Genomic DNA, 19,072 nt, shown 5'->3' with positions numbered 1-19,072 from the left:
AACTCACTCTCTCTAGTACATCCCAGACCCTTAATCATGCTTAATTCTCATCACCTCCCTACCTTTCCACCATGTAAGTATGTCCTATCCCCCTCCTCACTCTCTAATTTTGCTCTTGAAACAATAATTAATCACTACTATCATGTTTGTGAGGACATATCAGTCCACTTCTCTATGGCTTCACTCACTGTCCATGACTTAACCAAACCAAAACACCCTTTTCCTAACCACATTCCCATATATATGTTATATCACTTCTCTAAAACCCTCTGTTTTATTTTTATGTCTCTCTCACTTAGCATTGTACTTGCTACATAAGAAATATTTTCATTTGGTCATCTAGAGAGTAATCTGTTAATGGTCACAAAGGTTAATAGTAAGTAACAGAGATTGGAATTTGAACCCAAGTCTTCTGTTTCCAAAATTAAGTTTTTTTCCCAGTAGGCTATGCTGTCTATCCTAAGGTCCCCTGCTCCTTTGATAATCTCTATTCTATGTTTAAGATCATCTCTGCTTCTGACATTCTATCTACTACTCTATTCCAGCTCTGACACTCCATGTTCTAAGGCCCTTTCCAGTTCTGCCATTCTCTGTTCTAAGTTTCTCACTTCTGTAATCTAAGGTTCCATACCTAACACTTTCTCTATTTTTTTATAAAATTATTTACAGTTATGATATTTTTGTGACATTCTACAAAATTTTGGATGATATACATTGAACTTCTATAAAAAGGTTTACTTAGAGGGTAGGTGGAAAATGAACTAGGGAATATAGGCATCCAGGAAAACATAGTTTGGCCCAAGAGCTAAGACAGGAGAATGTTGATAGCAGGTAGCAAATCTCAGTCATGTAATATCAGTTTTAGTCAAATATTGATCCATTTTACTTTCCTTGTGCAGGATACAAGCATCCACCAGGCTCTCTACCTAGTCAGAGTTGCCTTAAATGTTTTCTATTGATCCTTAGTTCTATTGTCTTGTTCTGCAGTATCAAGTTTGAATATGCTCTCAGCTTTTTTGAGTCTTGTCCTCTGCTCAGTTCATTTCCCAAATTCTCCTTCTGTTCTGAGAATATCTGTCAGGTTTCAAATCTAAGCCCAGAATTCCAAATCAGATTTCTTTACTCTTTGGAAGTTTATTCTGGGGTTATCGTTACACAGGAGCTTAGAAAACCAAGGGAGACTAAGCAACAGCAGTATCATAAAGAGTGAAGAATATATCCTTGAAGAAAGGGGATAGAGGAATTAATATAATAAGGGAAACTTGGATAGCATCTTGTGGTGAAAATAATGCTGGAGATTTGGGAGACTTTGTCTTATATATCGACTCTGTCATTTCCCTATTTCTGAGACTCAGTTTCTTTCTACAAAAACTGAGAGGCTTGTGTAGGTCATCTATAAGTTCTCTTCAATCTCTGATGGTCTAGGTTCTGTGTTTACAGAGTCACAGATCATTAGAGATAATGGGAACCTCACAAGGGATTTAGTCCAAAAACTTCCTGAATAGGAAGCATCTCTCTTTCAAGATTTAGTTAATCTCTGTTTAAAGACCTCTAGTACTGAGTAACTCACCACCTTTGGTGATAACCCATTTTAATTTTGTGCATATTTAATCATTAAGAAATCTTCAGATATCCTGATCTTTGAAACTATTAGAGAGCACTAAATTTTTTGCTTTTCAGAGATAATTTTGCTTTTATCATCTATATCTATATATCTATATATCTATATCTATATCATATCTATATCATATCTATATCCATATATGTCAGATGACCCCTATTACATTCCCCCCACCCCTCCCCTCTACAGATGATCAATATAACTTAGACTTGTCCAAGGTTAGGGATCAGTCTGTTGATAATGGCATAATCCTTAATGTGAATTCAGAAGACTTTCATAAATGTTGAACTTATGGGTAGCCCTACTCTTAACATCTTGCTCTTTTTCTCACAGCTCATTGGTGAAATCTTGCTTATAGAGAGGTATTAATGGTAAAGAACCTGGTACACAGAATTTAATAAATATTTTTTCACTTCCTTTCTCCAGACAAGAACATTCCTTTAGTATGAAATGAGGACATACAAAAATAATATTGACTGTTCTTCCATTGATCATTCAACTGTTTTCATTTTATCCAAACCATTTGTCTATTTCTGAACACTCCCTACTTAATATATATTCCACAGAAATTCTTTACATGTATATATCAACCATGACTCTGGGAAATCTCATTTTCTTTGTTTCTTCACATTGCCAACCCTGAAATCTTAAATTAACTTTTAGTAGAGTTTTGGTTACATGCTAATTGTACAGTAAATTGTTAGTATTTGATTTATTGAAGCATCAACCAAGCTCTCTTTACTTGGAATTACTAATAAATTAGAGGCTAGCAACAACCAATGAAAATATTTCCCCTTGGGAGGTTTATTTTCTAAAGGCTTTCAAGATTACAAAAGATAGACCTGGATTTTTTGCTAGTTGGGTTTAATTAAAATCATTAGTAAATTATCAGCAAGACAGCTGAGTGAGAGATTGTATACTAATTCAGACCCTTTTTCTTATGTAAAACCAGCAAGAAATGTGCCAAAGTGAAAAAATATCTAAAATAAAACAAAATAAAAATGTTAGAAAATTAAATATTTCACCACATAGAAAATTGCAGAAGCAAAAAATTCGAGATAATTTAACATTGAAAAACTACAATCTAAATGTAAAATTAATAAATACTAATGGTTGCAAAAATTCAGATGAAATCCCTAGGAAAAAAAGGATAATACTATAACAATAATGCAATGCTAGCTAGTATTTCTATAGCATTTTAAAGTTTTGAGATGCTTAACAAATATTATTTCATTTAATCCTCACCACAAACCTAGTAGGTAGGGATTATTATCAACTCCATTTTAAAGATGAACTAACTAAAGCAGAGATTAAATGAGTTGTCCATTATCACACTTGAAAGTACTAGAGGCTAGTTTTGAACTCAGATTTGTACTATCTTCAGATCATAAGTTCTATCTACTGTAGCATATAACTATCTCTAGCATCTCAAAAATGAATCAATTGTTTTTAAAAAACTGCAATAATTTCTAGAATAAGTTTATGTGTTCAATGAAAGAACTAAAAAAAGAAATATGAAATTTAGGTGATAAATCAAAATTCTCAAATGAAAACTCAATAAAAACAAATGGGGAATCAACAGTTTAGGAAAATAAACTCTTACTAAAGTAATAGATGTTAAAAAAGAAAATGATTTGCAACTTTATGTGAAAAGACAGGCAGAACAAAGGGACTCAAGTTTTCAACAATAAAATTTTATAGACCCAAATATTCAGAGACAAAAGAATGAATAACTTTTAAAAAAAGCAATATTAGAAGAATATTTGACATCTCCACAATGCAAAGCCACTGACATTTGGTGAGAATGAAGTACAAAAGTATGAGAATTATTATTCTCACAAAAATTATAAAGAAAGAGTACTAAATGCCATATAAAAATGTTACATATGAATAACAGAATACACAAAATACCAACAGACAAGAATCTCAGGTTCAGCACATTCAGAAATGTAGTTGAAAAATCCCAGAATTCCAATATATATAAAGTAACCAAGAATAGTCCCTTTATAAATCAAGGAAAAATATTCAGAAATCATACAAAGCAGAGAAAATATTTTAATGAATGATAAAACATGCTGGAATATGATGGACACAAAAGCAAATAAAAACAATTTTTTGCAAATAAAATATGCTACAAAGCAAAATTTAAGCAAAAAAGAAAAAAGATAAATATTCTGAACAAGAGAGAAATTTGTGTTACTTATATTTGTAAAACCAGAGAAGAACAAAACATTTGAGAATAAAAACATAGCACAGTATAGAAACTTAAGAAACAAAACCAAATCCTTATGACCTGGAAAAAATCAAACAAATAAAATGGGGCTTATATGGTTAAAGAAGGAGATTGGATGAATATCTTTTACAAGTCCAGCTTTGTTAGAGAACCATTGAGAAAACAATGAGAATGTCTTAATGGGTAAAGTTCACGAAGAAGAATCAACAACAAAATTGTCTTAAAGCAGAGAAAGGGGAAGAATCAAATGAATATTGCTCAAAATTAGATGCTACAAATGAAGATGATTCTAATAAATTGGGGTGGGGAGAAATTAGGATAAAGGAGGAAGATTCCATACCCATATTTATCCGAAACTATTGCCTTTTAGAGGTTTACCTTGATTCAGTATCATTTGGAGAACAAATATGGATATTATTTGTGAAATCTATTAAGATGAAATAAAAAATTAAGATTTGGGGAGGAGAAAGAAAGGAGAATAGCTGAACTGATGTTTCTTGGAATGGAACAAATATATAGTTAAAGGTCATTTGAGCAAAGAATTAGGGTGATGAAAATGAGATCCTGTAAATCATGGAGGACCTTGTTTCAAATTTTTAACCATAGCATGGCACCAACCATTTATTGAATGGGAATAATTTTACTTTTACAGCATCAAAATTAAGAACCTGGAAAAATGGCTGCATGCAGGAGAACCTTCTACCTTCACTGAATTAAACCATCTAGAGGCTTCAAATAGTCTAATTGGGTAGATTATTCAGATTATGCAATCTGAAATGTCAGTTTCTTTTTCATGAGAACAATAGGGGTAAGGGAGTTTTATTAACTCTCTGTGTTCAAGCTGTGGGGATGAACAGATGTGGAAGAGTTTGTTGGCCAATTTCTTTGTTCTGCCTGTCTTTCCCTATCAGGTTTTCTACCAATCCCCAACTCCTATAGATCCTAAACCCTACTCATATTGTGGTTGAGCAAGGGAAGTCACAAAAAAAATAAGATAAATATAATAGCAGAAAAAAAGTAAAACCAAGGAATCTCAATTTGGGGTAGGTAATGGGAGTGGGGGGGTTATTAATGAGGATACTAGGATACAATTATTCAAACAAAATAAAATACAAGTATCTAATTTTGATACTTTGTGGAATTACAGACATAGTGAAGGAAACAAAACCAAACAATTATAATATTGAATGACAAAAGACTGAGCTGTTCCATGAAAGAGAGAATTGTACAATATTTTAGGGAAGAGAACCCAGCAATCTACTGCATATAGAAATTTATTTAAAACATAAAGATAGAATATGATGGGGATTTAAAGTATGATTTCATTTTAATAAGAAACACATAAATGAGGAAACTCTTTTTAAGAATGTAGTTCAGCAGTTTCTCTTCCAATTCGAACATACAGAATAACCTGAGAAACTAAATGTTTTGTTCAGTCAGGCAGCATGTTTCAAAATTAGAAACTAAACCAAGAAAAAAAGTAGTAGCACTATGGAAATAATCTCCAATTTAGAACCAGAAGATTTCAGTTTTAATCCTAACCCCTCCATTTTTTACTTACATGATCTTGGGTAAATCATAATTAATTCAATTCAATTTTCTCATCTTTAAATTACCTTGAAGATTCCTTTGATGTTTATGATCCTATGACACCTGTGTTCTATAATTGTATAAGTTACAATCATGATTTTGAATTTTAAATATAGTAACAAATGGATGCTATAAGGGAAGCAAGCAGAGAAATTGCAATATGATTAATGGCATCATAGATGATTAAATGATATTATTTAATTTTTATATACTAAGTGAAAATGAACCTAAATATACTAAAGAAAAATTAACTGAAAGTCAAAAAACTTGTAGATCCTCTTTGAGCACTTAAAAAACTCTAATAGAAAAAAAGAATCATAACCAAACATAGAAAAAATAAAATTGTATGGCTATGAAAATTGGAAAAGTATGTTGATTTTTCACCCTCAAGTGATAACTTTGAAAATTGATCATGTTACATATCAAGAATGTATAAGTGACTGTGAAAAGACAAAAATTTGAAATAAAAATTGTAATCAACAGCAAAAAATGAACAAAAAAGAAAGATCCAAAAAGATAAAATAAAGATATCCTAAATAATAAGTGGGTCAAAAGAAATTTAAAAAAAAGAATAGTCAATTATATATACTTATTGCAAAAAAAGAGATTGATAACAGTAACCAAAATTTAGAATATGTAGAATGTAGCTAAAGCAGTCTGTAGAGGGAAATTTGTATCTGAAATATATGTGTTTGTGTATATACATATACATATATATATATATATATATATATATATGTGATGACTACGTATATATATATATATTAGCAAAAATGAAAAATAAGGATTATTTGTAATTTAAGGGGAAAATAAATAGAAAAATAATCAAATTAGTAATCTTTGAAAATCAGGAGAAATAAAAGAAAAAACAAAAAAACTGAATTTATAGTCTAAATTCAGGGCTGTTTTCTCCCCAACAAGGCTAAGAAAAGCCACAGAAAACCATTAACTGATTTTGAATAAAATGGAAAGGAACATCAAATTACCAAAAATCAAAATTGAGAATATAAATTCTCATTGGACAAAAAAGAAATATAAACAATCATCAGAAATTAGTATCTAAAAAGCTACCAACCAGTCACAGAATTTAAAGCTCTGTATGTGTATGCATTCTGCTGATCAATTTAAACAGTTGTCTTAATAACCAAAATTTGGAGAGAGTTCCTTTAGTCTTTCTGACTTCTTTTCGCTTTCCTTTTATACATACATACATACATACATACATACATACATATATGTGTGTGTATGTGTGTGTGTGTACACACATATACACATAAGTATACCTGTGTGTATGTATATATGTATATATAGATGTGTGTTTGACCAAATGATAAAATGGAAAATGGAATACTAAAAAATTCAATCTCAAATGAAATTGATTAAGATATACATACATATATATATATATATACACATATATGTATATATATATATGTGTGTGTGTGTATATATATATATATATATATATATATATATATATATATATATATATACACCTCACCAAAAACATTCTTTTTGGTGAATCATAAACAAATTCTACTAAATATTTTAAAAACATGTGCTATAGAAATTATTCTCAACATACAGTAAAAGAGTTATTCCACTAAACTCATGTAACCCAAAACACAAAAGATTAAAAAAGAGATATACAGACAGATAGCATTAATGCATAATGAGACATTTATAAATAAATAAAATATTAGCAAAGCTACATAACAATATAAAATAATTATTATTCATTGAATAATATAAATTTAATTTATATATTAGTTCAACATTGATTCAACATTATTAACTTAGTTCATCTGAATTTTCAGGTCATCTGATTTATATTAATAGATACAAAAAATGCCTTCAATAAATTTTAGCTCATTTTTATATTTAAATACACAGATACAGACTGAATGAGCCTTTTTAAAATATTCTCAAAAATCTATACTAATATGAATTATTATTTGTAACAGAAATGAACATTAGAAGTTTTCCCCTAAAGATGAAGCATGTCATTTTTGTCATAAAAATAGAAAATGTTAGTTATAAGAATAAGACAAGAAAAGCTATAAAAATATTAGTGTAATAAACATTGGCAACAAGAAGTAAAAACATAGGAATTGACAAATAAAATAATGGATTACTTAGAAAACCCTAGAGAATCAATGGAAATACTAAATTCAATTAATACCACCAGCAAAGTAGCAGAAAACAGAATAATTCCACAAAATAATATATATGTCTACATATTATTATAAACAAAACTTATATTGAATATAAAAATAAATATATACTATATATTATTAATAACAGTGGGAAAAAAGGGAAGAGAAATTTCATTTTAACTATAAAATACATAAAGCATATGACTTAACCTACCAAGGCATACACAGATCTTATATATAGCTACAAAATAATTTTTATAAAAATGATAGATGACCTAAATAATTGGAGAAATTTTCAATGTACATGACTCAGTCTCATCAATATAATAAAAATGCAAATTTTACCTAAATTAATTTACAGATTAAGCCAATTAAACCATCAAGGGAATGGTTATAGGGATAAGATAAAATAATAACAAAAGTCACATGAGGAAACAAAAGATCAAAACTAGCGAGGGGAAATAATGAAAAATAGTAAGAGTGAAGAGGGGCTAGTATTGTACTATCTCAAATTATATTATGAATAAGTAGCTATGAAAATTATCAAATACTGATTAAAATAGAAAAAAATACATCAGTGGAATACCCTAGACAAAATGCAAACACGTAGTATACTGTTTGATTAGGTTGGAGAATATGAATGGAAATAATGTCTAATAATATTGAAGAGCAAGATTCAGGCCAAGATTTTAAATGAACTTTTTAAACTCCCCCATCAAAGAAGTTTCTATTTGTTTCTAGAGGTAGTAGGGAGCCACTGTAGTTTATGGAGTAAAAAGAAAAATATGATATTAGACATGCACTTTAGGAAATCATTGGGCAGCTCTGTAGAGGATAAATCAAAATGAAGAACTCTTGAGACAAGGAAATCAAGTTAGAGTTTCTTGTAATATCCTAGGCAAGAAGTGATGAGGGTCTGGATTTGTTAGTTATGGAAACAAGACAAGAAAATGACACTACCTTTATTCTCCTGGGATTTTGAGTTAAAATGGCAGGAAGGTTGAAAAAGCTGGATCTAGATTACTGGAACTGAATTGGAAGCAATGTTGGAATATTTGTGATGTGTGTATGACCTTGGTTATATCCATTTTCCTTTTTGTCCCTTCCATTGTAAAAATACGATGAATTCTTCCTCTTTTGACAGTCTGTATTAAAAGAAAACAGTCTAAATTTCTATTTTGATCCAGAGAGAGAAAAGAGATTTATTCATATGGTGACTCTCTTTGTTTGACCTAATCTAGTTTTTTTAGTTTGGAATATCTGGGAGTGGGGCAGGGGTGGTGGGGATGGAGGAGTAAGGTTGTAATATATATCCCTTTTGTGTAGGTTATGATGTCACATGACAGAATTTGTCATTTCCAAACTGCAGAATGTGATTTTGCAGCAAACAAAGGAAATTGAGGAACAAGTAAAATTGTGGGGGTTTGTTAAGTTTTGTGTCCCAGATTCTCTCCCTCTCTCCAATACCTACCCAAAACAATGAAAAGGAAAGCAATAGAATACCTACCATACAGATCATATTTCTATTTTAGTCAAGTTGCCAAAAAGGCAGGAAAAAAATAAAGAAATTAAAAACAGTGTGCTTCAATCTGTATTTAGAGTTCACCAGTTCTCTCCCTGGAGGTTCATAGCATTTTTCATGATGAATTCAAGTAGTTAAGTCTCTCATGGTTGATCATAATATAGTATTGTTGTTGCTGTGTATATTGTTCTTGTTCTGCTCACTTCACTTTGTATCAGTTCATATAAGTCTCCCACATTTTTTTTGTTTTTCTGAGACCATCCCTGTCATTATTTCTTTTTTTTTATGTTTTTGCAAGGCAAACGAGGTTAAGTGGCTTGCCCAAGGCCACACAGCTAGGTAATTATTAAGTGTCTGAGACCAGATTTGAACCCAGGTACTCCTGATTCCAGGGCCGGTGCTTCATCCACTGCACCACCTAGCCGCCCCCTGTCATTATTTCTTATAACACAATAGTATTCTGTCCTAATCACATATTATAATTTGTTCTGCTATTCCCCAAATTGTGAGTTTTTTTAAAGTATGATAGTAAAAGGTCATAATTTCTCCAGTATGTCCTCAAGTCCAAATTCCTTATTCAGTAGGCTTCATAGCCATCTGAAACAGATGAAGGGTGAGTCTGAACTTTTGGTTCACTGCCCCAAATGGAAAATTACTTTTGAGAAGTTTCCTTTTGCCTTTCACCCTGTTATTTGCCTGTGTAAAAGAAAATATGAGGAAGTGTGAGGAGAAGCCATCCAAAATAATGGTAAAAGTGACCAAAGCTTTTCCACAAGATGCCAGAATTATAAGGCAATTCATGCTACAGCAGGTCAAACCAGCTGTTTGTCTAGCATCTAGCTAGAAAGAATAATTTCTTAAACTAGAAAATTACTAGTGGACCCAGCTTCTCTACCCTACTCTAAACCATGACTCCCCAACTAAGCTGCTCAACTACTCCTGGCTCTGATTTCTCCCCAATGAACATTCTCTTGCAATATCCCAAGACAAAAATAATGAGGATCTGTATTAGGGTGGTGGTTGTGTATCTCTTTAGCAACTTCATAGTGTCTCTTGGGAGAGTAATCAGGAGTTAAAGGGTAGGGGAGAAGGGCATCCTGGATTCATTGTCCTTTCTCTGGAAACATTACTGAATGTATACTACTGAATGTATCTGCCACAGACCACTTGTGATGATTGCCCAGATTTCTAAGCTTGAAGTTTTTAGCTCTAAAGAAAATGCTGAAATTAAAAAAATTGAAAAACAAAACAAATAACCTTTTATTTTCCATAAGTTGAGTATTAAATTTATAAAATATGACTCTCCTCACAAATCTTTTGAAATCTTTAAAGGATTTCAAAACTACCAACTTCACTGACAATGTACATTTTATAGCATTTTAAGAATGTGCACCTTTATCTCTCTATTCCTCTTTAAAATGAAGGAGTTGAACAAAATGAGCTCTGGGATCTATTTCTGCTCCTAAGAATCTAATGAATCAAGACCTAGTAATATTTGAATCTCCATTAAGGTATAACCTCATTTTCAAAGCCTTACCTTGAAGCATTCTCTACTTTCCCCATTCTACCTCAGCATATAGTACTTTCTCCTTCCTCAACTATTCCTGGGGCTCTTTTACGTCCATCACAACTCCTATGCTGTGCTGGTGCATGGAATTGTAACTTGTATTCCCTCATCAGAAAGGAAGCTCTTTAAGGGCACATTATTTTTTATTTCATGCTTTTGTTTTTTTTTTTTTAATCTCCAAAGTCCAGTTCTATAAATCTATTGAATTTAAATGAATGTTTGGCATACTATTTGCCACCACTGGCCTGCATTCTCTAAACTTAACAATGATTTCTTAATTGCCAAATGTGCTGATCTTTTCTCAATTTTCATTCTTGAGTTACTTGCAGCATTTGACACTATTCGGCATTCTTTTCCTTTTAAATAATCTCTCTTCTCTGGGTTGTCATGACACACAATTCCCTCCTGATCTCCTTCTACAAATCTGACCACTTCCTTATCTATTTCTAACACTTCTGTCAAAAAGGAAATGAGGTTACAAAAGGACTTAGTATGACCTAGTAGCTGATATAAGGATTTATAGAACCTGAGATCTTCACTGTAGCAACTAAAGTGAACTAAAGGCTATCTAACCAATCTTCTCATTTTTGACTGATGGGTAAATTAGGCATCAGGAACATATATATATATATATATATATATATATATATATGTACACAAATATATACATATGTATATGTGTGTACATATATATACAGAGAGACTATCATCAAGAAGAAATTTTTGAATTTGCATAAGTAGATATCAGAGAACATAATTGGAAGCAATGGTAGAAATTACAGAGAAGATTTGGGTCTGATAATAACAAATCAAAAAAATTACACAACCAGAGCTATCAAAAGTTTAATGGACTCCTTCACAACACCATTATCATAGGTTTAGGAGGGAAGCAGTGGATAAGAAGGTTTTGATAGGTCAGCAGAGAGAAGGACAAAATAAGTACAAGAAATAGAAGGTAAAGTCTGACTTCTCTATTAAAGGGTACATGAGAACAATGAAGACTTAGGGTTAGAAATCTGGGTCAATATAAGCACATGCCTGGTGATTGGGTCTCCATTGGACAGATAGAGCTCAAGTATAATGCTAGAACAATGTTCTCTTTCACCAATGTACATAGAGCTTCTAGGCTAGGTGGGAGAACCTTCTAATAGATGCACTGTTTTTAATTTTTTGGTTAGATGATTTTCCCCTTATATCACAATCCCTTATACCACTTCCTTTAACCCATCTATATATGTCATAGTCTTTAGGTTAGCCTCCTCTGGACCCATCCCAGTTTATCATTTCTTTCTTAAATGGAGTCATGGAATTGTAGACAAAACTCCATAGGTGTTATGACCAGAGAGAAGTCAACTTCCTCTCTCTGGGTATCTGATTTCTTATAATGTGGACTAAGATCACAGGGTCGTATTTTGATTATCATTTAATTGGAAGAGGACATGAACACAAGACACATTCAATATCAATAGAATGAAGGTAAGAACTTTTCATCAAATGAGTGATAAAGACTTGTGCTTTAATCTCTGAGGTATTGCCTCACATCTCTCAGACTGGCCAATATGATCAGAAAGGACAATGATCAATGTTGGAAGGAATGTGGAAAATCTGGGACACTAATACATTGTTGGTGGAGCTGTGAATTCATCCATCCTTTCTGGAGAGCAATTTGGAATTATACCCAAAGGGCAACAAAAATGTATATAACCTTTGACCCAGCAATACCACTACTGAGTCTATATCCAGAAGAGATGATAAAAAGGGTAAAAACATCATTTGTACTAATCATGGCAGCTCTGGTAATGGTGGCAAAGAACTGGAAATCAAGGGGATGTCCATCAATTGGTGAATGGCTTAATAAACTATGGTATATGTATGTAATGGAACACTATTGTTCTATTAAAAACCAGGAGGGATAGGAATTTAGGGAAGCCTGGAAAGCTTTGCATGTACTGATGCTGAGCAAGATGAGCAGTATCAGAAGAACATTACATACCTAACTGCAACATGGGAGTGATGATCAATGTTATTGGACTTGCTCATTCCATCAGTGCAACGATCAGGCACAAGTTGGGGGTATCTGCAATAGAGAATACCATCTGTATCCAAAGAAAAAATTGTGGAATTTAAACAAAGATAAAAGACTATTACCTTTAATTTAAAAAAAAAAACCTGTTATCTCATTATATAATTTTGCTATCTCTTATACTTTATTTTTCTTCCTTAAGGATATGATTTCTCTCTCATGACATTCAACTTAGATCAATGTATGCCATGGAAACAATGTAAAGACTAACAGACTGCCTTCTGTGAGGGATGGGGGGGGGAGCGAGATTAGGGGAAAAAATTGTAAAATTCAAGATAAATAAATAAATACCTTAAAAAAAGACTTGTGCTTTAGGGGTTTTAGGGTGGAAGTGATTGATAGTTACTCATCCTACCCTACTTTTAGTAAGATAAAATGCTCTATCAATTAGATAATCAATCATAGGCTTTAGACTACAGGTGAAAAGTTTTTGAAAGACTTTTCTTGAAGTATAATGATTCAAAACAGAAAAATAACTGAAGGATTTCATGTTCCTTGTATCCTGTATTAAGAACTTGGAATTTAGGGGTGGCTAGGTGGCACAGTGGATAGAGCACCAGCCCTGGAGTCAGGAGGACCCGAATTCAAATCTGACCTCAGACACTTGATAATTACCTAGCTGTGTGACCTTGGGCAATTCACTTAACCACATTGCCTTAAATAATTAAAATAAAAGAGCTTGGAATTTGCTGGAATTAGACAATTTCAGAAATTGGAGCAAGTATAACTTTCTATTATAATCCTAGAGAAATTTTACAAGGAGGAAGAAGAAACCACTGCTTTGACCTTGGACAGATCTCCTCTCCCCAATTTGGCCAGAGGAAGACTTTGTAAGTTTGGAGGGGGAAATGGAACCTATATTATGGCCTGATAGTTGTCTATAAGATTAGGAATTGGAATAATAATTTTTCAGAGTTATATGAGCTTTACTTCTTTACATTATTGTGATTATCATGTAAATTACTTGTCCTGGTTCTATTTGCTTTACTCTGTCTCAGTTTTTACAAGGCTTCAAATATTTCTCTTAATTGTTTATATTTTCCATTTATTATGGCACAGTAATATTCCATTAAGTTAGTAGAATTTATTCAGCTGTTCCTCAATCATATTTATTTTTTAATTCTTTGATACCGTAGAAAGTGGAATTCTAATAATTTTGTCTAATCTTTTGTCTAACCTCTGTCTAACCTTTTTGGGGTGATTGAAATTAGTTGTTTTCCAGTAAAGTTGTAGTAGTTTACAAAATTTGGAGTGACTAAGAAACTCCCATCCAAGATCCTATAAGAGCTGACCAATAGCACTAACAGTGGCTGCTGAAGGGGCATTGAGCATTGATTGTGGAAGTATCTCTAAATAGATGCAGAATGACATTCACTCAAAGATAGCAAAGGCTTCATAGAGTGTGACCTCTTATGATGAAGAGAAAAGTGAACTTTGAATCTAGAAAGGCACCAACTCTAGGAGTCCAGCATAGAACTATATCTAAAGAGAACTTGATGAAGACCATTCAAAGGAGAAAAAGATTCCTAGAATCACAAGTTGAAAGATACCCTCTTCTGAACATACACACACACACACACATCCACACACATATACATATATATGTATATATGAAAATATCTTAGCTATATGGTGTTTTAGCTGACTGATACTTAAGGGAAAGCACACTGATGGGGCTCATTAGTGACAGTATTAGAAGCCTAATTCCTTAGAACACTGAGGGTAGTTAGTAGTCAACTGCTCTCTGGGGACTCTGTCTTCCAATGGAAGTGAGAATTAGGAAAGTAGACTCAGATGGGGTGTTACATATTCATGTAAGACCCAGTATATCTTAGTAGATTTATTCCAGATATTTTATGCATTTTGTAGTTCTATCTAATGTCATTCCTTTTTTCTAGTCTCCTGCTGGGTTATATTAATAATACCCATAACAGCTGTTGATTTTTATGGGGTTTTTTTAATTTTGCATCCTGCTATTTTACCCTGTCACTAATTGTTTTAATTAATTTTTTCATTGACTCTCTAGGATTTTCTAAATAAACCATTGAATCAATTTCAAATATAGCTAATTTTGCCCCTTTTCAGCCTGTCTTTAGTCCTTCAGATTCATTTCCTTAAGAAAACTTGGTTAGATGCCAAAGAGTTGATGAAAGGCCTTAACCACAAGTATTCATGATAAAAGTTATTGACCTTTCTTCCATCCTCAATGAAAGAGTGTTAATCTTCTCTTTTATATAACACCAGTTGGACCTTGAAGGAAGTGGAGGACGTGAAGGTAGACATTTCAGGTGAGATGAGATGAAAGGGGTAAGCAAAGGGACATGGCTAATGCATGTGAAGGAAAGAGAATACGTCTGATGGGCATTTCAGACTTCTGTCAACTTACTCATTAGCTTTCACAGTTTGATGGGACTATGACATTGCCCGCAATAGTTCACTTACCAGCTTGCTATGTCATAACCCTTTCCTAGATGAAGAACCTTCCTTTGTCCAATATCCATTTATCCAAAGGAATGCCTCTTCTTATTTCCTTACTAGACCATCTTAACTGTTACAAGAATCAGCCTTGCCTGTTTATTTCCTAATGGTAGATGACTTACTATGCCTTGGAAAAAAGTGGTCATGGTCATCAGATTCAGTTTCACACCTGGGCTATTATATTTAACTATTTATATTCATGGGAAGATAACTTCAACTTTCTGAAAACATCTATAAAATGTATATAGAAATAATTCTCATAAGGATATTATAGAGAAACAGTTTATAAATCAAAAAGCACTATTGGATCATGAGATATTATTCCTATTTCTTGTAATAGTAAACTAGTAAAAATCAAACTAGAAACATTCTTAGGTCAGGAGTCTCTTGGATATTTTTCCCCCATTAAACTGAACCATCTTCCAACTTGTTTCTCTAACTGCTATCTCCTGGAAGAACTAGTGGTTCTTGGGGAGGCTAGGTGGCCCAGTGGATAGAGCACCAGCCCTGGAGTCAGGAATACCTGGGTTCATATACAGTCTCAAACCCTTAATAATTACCTAGCTGTGTGGCCTTGGGCAAGCCACTTAACCCCATTTTCCTCGCACAAAAAAAAACAAAAAAAAAAGACATAAATGGAAGGAAGGTTAAACAAGTAATTGTTTGGCTCCTAGGGCCAGGATTCAGAACAGTGTATGGGAACCAAAAAGAGGCAGATTTGTACTTGATATAAAGGATGGGAGGGGAGGATAGAAATGGAGGAAAAACTCCCCACAATTAGAACTATCCAAAGGTAGAGGAATGGACTTCTCTTAAAAGGTAGTGAGCTCCCCATAACTGAAGGTCTTCAATTGGATATTGGATGACCATTTGCCAACAATTCTGTAGAAAGGACTCTTAATGAATAATAGGGTTTGGACTCTGAGTTCATTACTGAGACTCAATAATAATTTGAGATCTTCCATTAAATCCCTTATTTTTTTCTACTTGTTCATTAGATTATGAGCCTCTTGCCTCCAGAGAGGTGCTTTTGCCTCTTTTTGTATCACCAGCACAATGCCTATATGCAGTAGGTGTTTAATAAATGTGTACTGATTGATTGATATCCCAGTTTATTCATAATAGTTTTCTTTTCACTGGCAGATAACAGTGTGTTCTCTGCATACACTGCCTGCCTCTTGAGTGTGGATGTGTCCTGTGCTTTACTGGAGGTGAGGTAGAAAGTACAGAAAGATCTTCCCCTTAATCAAATCTCTCTGAATCGTGTTTTACAATGGCCAACATCCTTGCAAACATTCCAGGATTCTTACAAAGAACAATGAGAACTGAACTCCAGATGACCGCAGTCTTCTAATCACTAGTTGATTACTAGCTAATCAGTGGCTTGTTCAGGACACTGAATCCCAAATCACTTTGGACTCTCCTGGGCACTGGCCAGCAGTCACCTGGTCAGGAGCTCTGTTAATAGATCTGTTAGAGTCATAGGGTATTATGCAGACAGATCAAAGGGTCTCTCTTCAAGGATTCTTCACCATAGTCCTCCCCTGGGACTTGGTGTGGGTGAGTAGGGACAATAAGACCCAATAGGGACTTGGGCTACCAAAGTCAAAAGGAAGCAAGAAAAAGAAGCAGTTAGTTTATCTCTTTGTTCTCATCAAGTACCAATCAAAATAATGATGATGATGCCCCATAATAATCACAACTGCCATTCAATTGGGAATTCACAAAGTGTTTTACATAAGTTGCCTTTTTTAGTAACTAGTAACAAAAGTATGAACTACAGGAATTATTATTTTCATTTTACACATAGGATAAATAATTTGCCTAGTTAGTAAGAGTTAGAGGTAGAATTTGAATCTAGGCCACCCTGATTCCATTCATAGTGATTTAGCCTGAACCCAGAACAAAAAAGATGAAAGCTCACTAGTTGGTGTCAAGAGCTGAATTCAAATCTCAATCAAATCTTGCTTACTACCTGTGAACTACTTGGCAAGAAATTTTTACTTTCTAGGCCCCCCATTTTCTCTTCTAAAACAGGGTTGGACTAGATGGACTATGATTCTGGGTTGTTCAGCCCTGAGCAAAAGCCAACTGTCACTCAGAGAGGTGGCTATATCAGAAGAAGCAGCTCAATGGCTTTTTACCAGAATTATCAGTCACCCAGGCACCAACTGGAATGCCTAGGTAAGGCATTGCCCATCCCCTACAGTAAGGTCCTATCTCCCCAGACCTAATAGAAAGGTACTTGGGCCTCATGATCTCTGGGATTTCCAAACCTGAAGGAAAGGACTAATAGAATGTTACCTTTGCCCTGGCCCTTCAATTCTGGGAAGCAGTTCAATGTTTGACCATTTCCCCTAAACATTTTAAAATAGTTAATTGGGTTAAGTCAGTTGAGTCTTGTTTTCCAGATTTCCCTTCCCCAATCTCCTTGGGCAAGAGAATTCTATTTATCTGTCTCTGTCTGAATCTGTCTGTGTTTTTCTGTCTCTCACTGTCTCTGTCTCTCTGTCTCTCTGTCTCTGTCTCTCTCCTTCTCTCTCTCTTTCTCTCTCTCTCTCTCTCTCTCTCTCTCTCTCTCTCTCTCTCCCTTCCTCCCTCCTTTCTCTGTCTCACTCTTTCTCTTTTCCTCCACCCTCTCTATATCTTTGTCTCTGCCTTTCTTACTCCACCCTGCTTCTCAGTTTCCCTAATACTGCTCTCTCTGTCAACACTGTTCAACAAGCCAATGAGTTGGTCTCCTGAGATATGTAGAAGTTAAGGATGTCACTATACAAATGAGTCCTAGTCTCTCCAAAAGATGGGAAGGGAAAGTGACAAAATGGAGGAGGAGACAAGTTTTGATCCCAATCCAGGGAAAGTTGAACTTCTATTGCAAAGGGAAGTTTAATCTGAGGATCATAGGCTTTAGAATGGGGAACCAATTTCAGGGAAGAGGTAGTTTAACCCTCTCATTTCACAGATGATGAAACTGAAGCCTAGAAAAGTGAGATGACTCACCTATGGCATTAAAAACAATTCTTTCAAAACATTCTAGCCAGCTGAAGAAGTATCATCATTTAGAGCTCAGAGGGATTTTACAGATTACTGAGTACAACTCACTGCTTTCACAGAGAAGAAAACTGAGCCTCAAAGACTTGTCCTCAGCCAAGTAGGTATTGAATGGCAAAACAAGACTTCTTCCAACTTGGGTTGGTGGACTCCAAAATATGGATTCTGCCTTTAAAGATCAGTCACTAAAACATATACTTTCATTTGTTTATAGCACAATAGAATTTGAGGATTAAGAATTGGAAATTAGGCGGCTAGGTGGCATAGTGGATAAAGCACCAGCCTTTGAGTCAAGAGTACCTGGGTTCAAATCTGGTCTCAGACACTTAATAATTACCTAGCTGTGTGGCCTTGGGCAAGCCACTTAACCCCATTTGCCTTGCAAAAACCTAAAAAACAACAAAAAAAAAGAAAAAGAATTGGAAAGTCCTTTAGAGATCATTATGTTCAAATCACTCAAATTCTAGATAGTAAAACTGAATTTCTGAAAAGTTAAGAGACTTTCTTCTCAAAATCACAAAATCAGTAAGTGGCAGATCTTAGATTTTCACCTAGGTCTTTTGACTCTGATTCTACAAATCCCTTCCAGAAATATTGTTAGAGATTTAAAGTCAAAATGGACCTTAAAAGCTATCAAATTCAATTCCCTGAATTTCTGAATGAAAAACCTGAGAGACAGAACATGACTTGTATATGATAATTTATCTAAGTGTCTGTGGCAGGATTCAAACTCAAGTCTTCCTGATTCTAAGTCCAGCACTCTATCCAGTA

The 19,072-nt window shown here is 33.7% G+C and overlaps 1 long non-coding RNA gene and 1 other non-coding gene across 2 annotated transcripts in view; both read right to left on the bottom strand.

The window, feature by feature from the left end:
* Positions 1–8,419: 8,419 nt before the first annotated feature.
* LOC141513761 (uncharacterized) overlaps positions 8,420–19,072 on the bottom strand; it is a 34,762-nt gene continuing 24,109 nt past the window's right edge. Inside the window, exon 3 of the long non-coding RNA XR_012475872.1 lies at positions 8,420–8,745. This is a non-coding gene — a long non-coding RNA (uncharacterized LOC141513761). The remainder of the gene's footprint in view (positions 8,746–19,072) is intronic.
* Positions 14,889–15,013, bottom strand: LOC141510778 (U6atac minor spliceosomal RNA). The gene has a single exon (XR_012475180.1). It is a non-coding gene; the product is annotated as a U6atac minor spliceosomal RNA (small nuclear RNA).

Source organism: Macrotis lagotis, chromosome 1, assembly GCF_037893015.1.
Source record: "Macrotis lagotis isolate mMagLag1 chromosome 1, bilby.v1.9.chrom.fasta, whole genome shotgun sequence".
Taxonomy (NCBI): Eukaryota; Metazoa; Chordata; class Mammalia; order Peramelemorphia; family Peramelidae; genus Macrotis; species Macrotis lagotis.
This window is presented reverse-complemented; position numbering and strand designations above follow the sequence as displayed.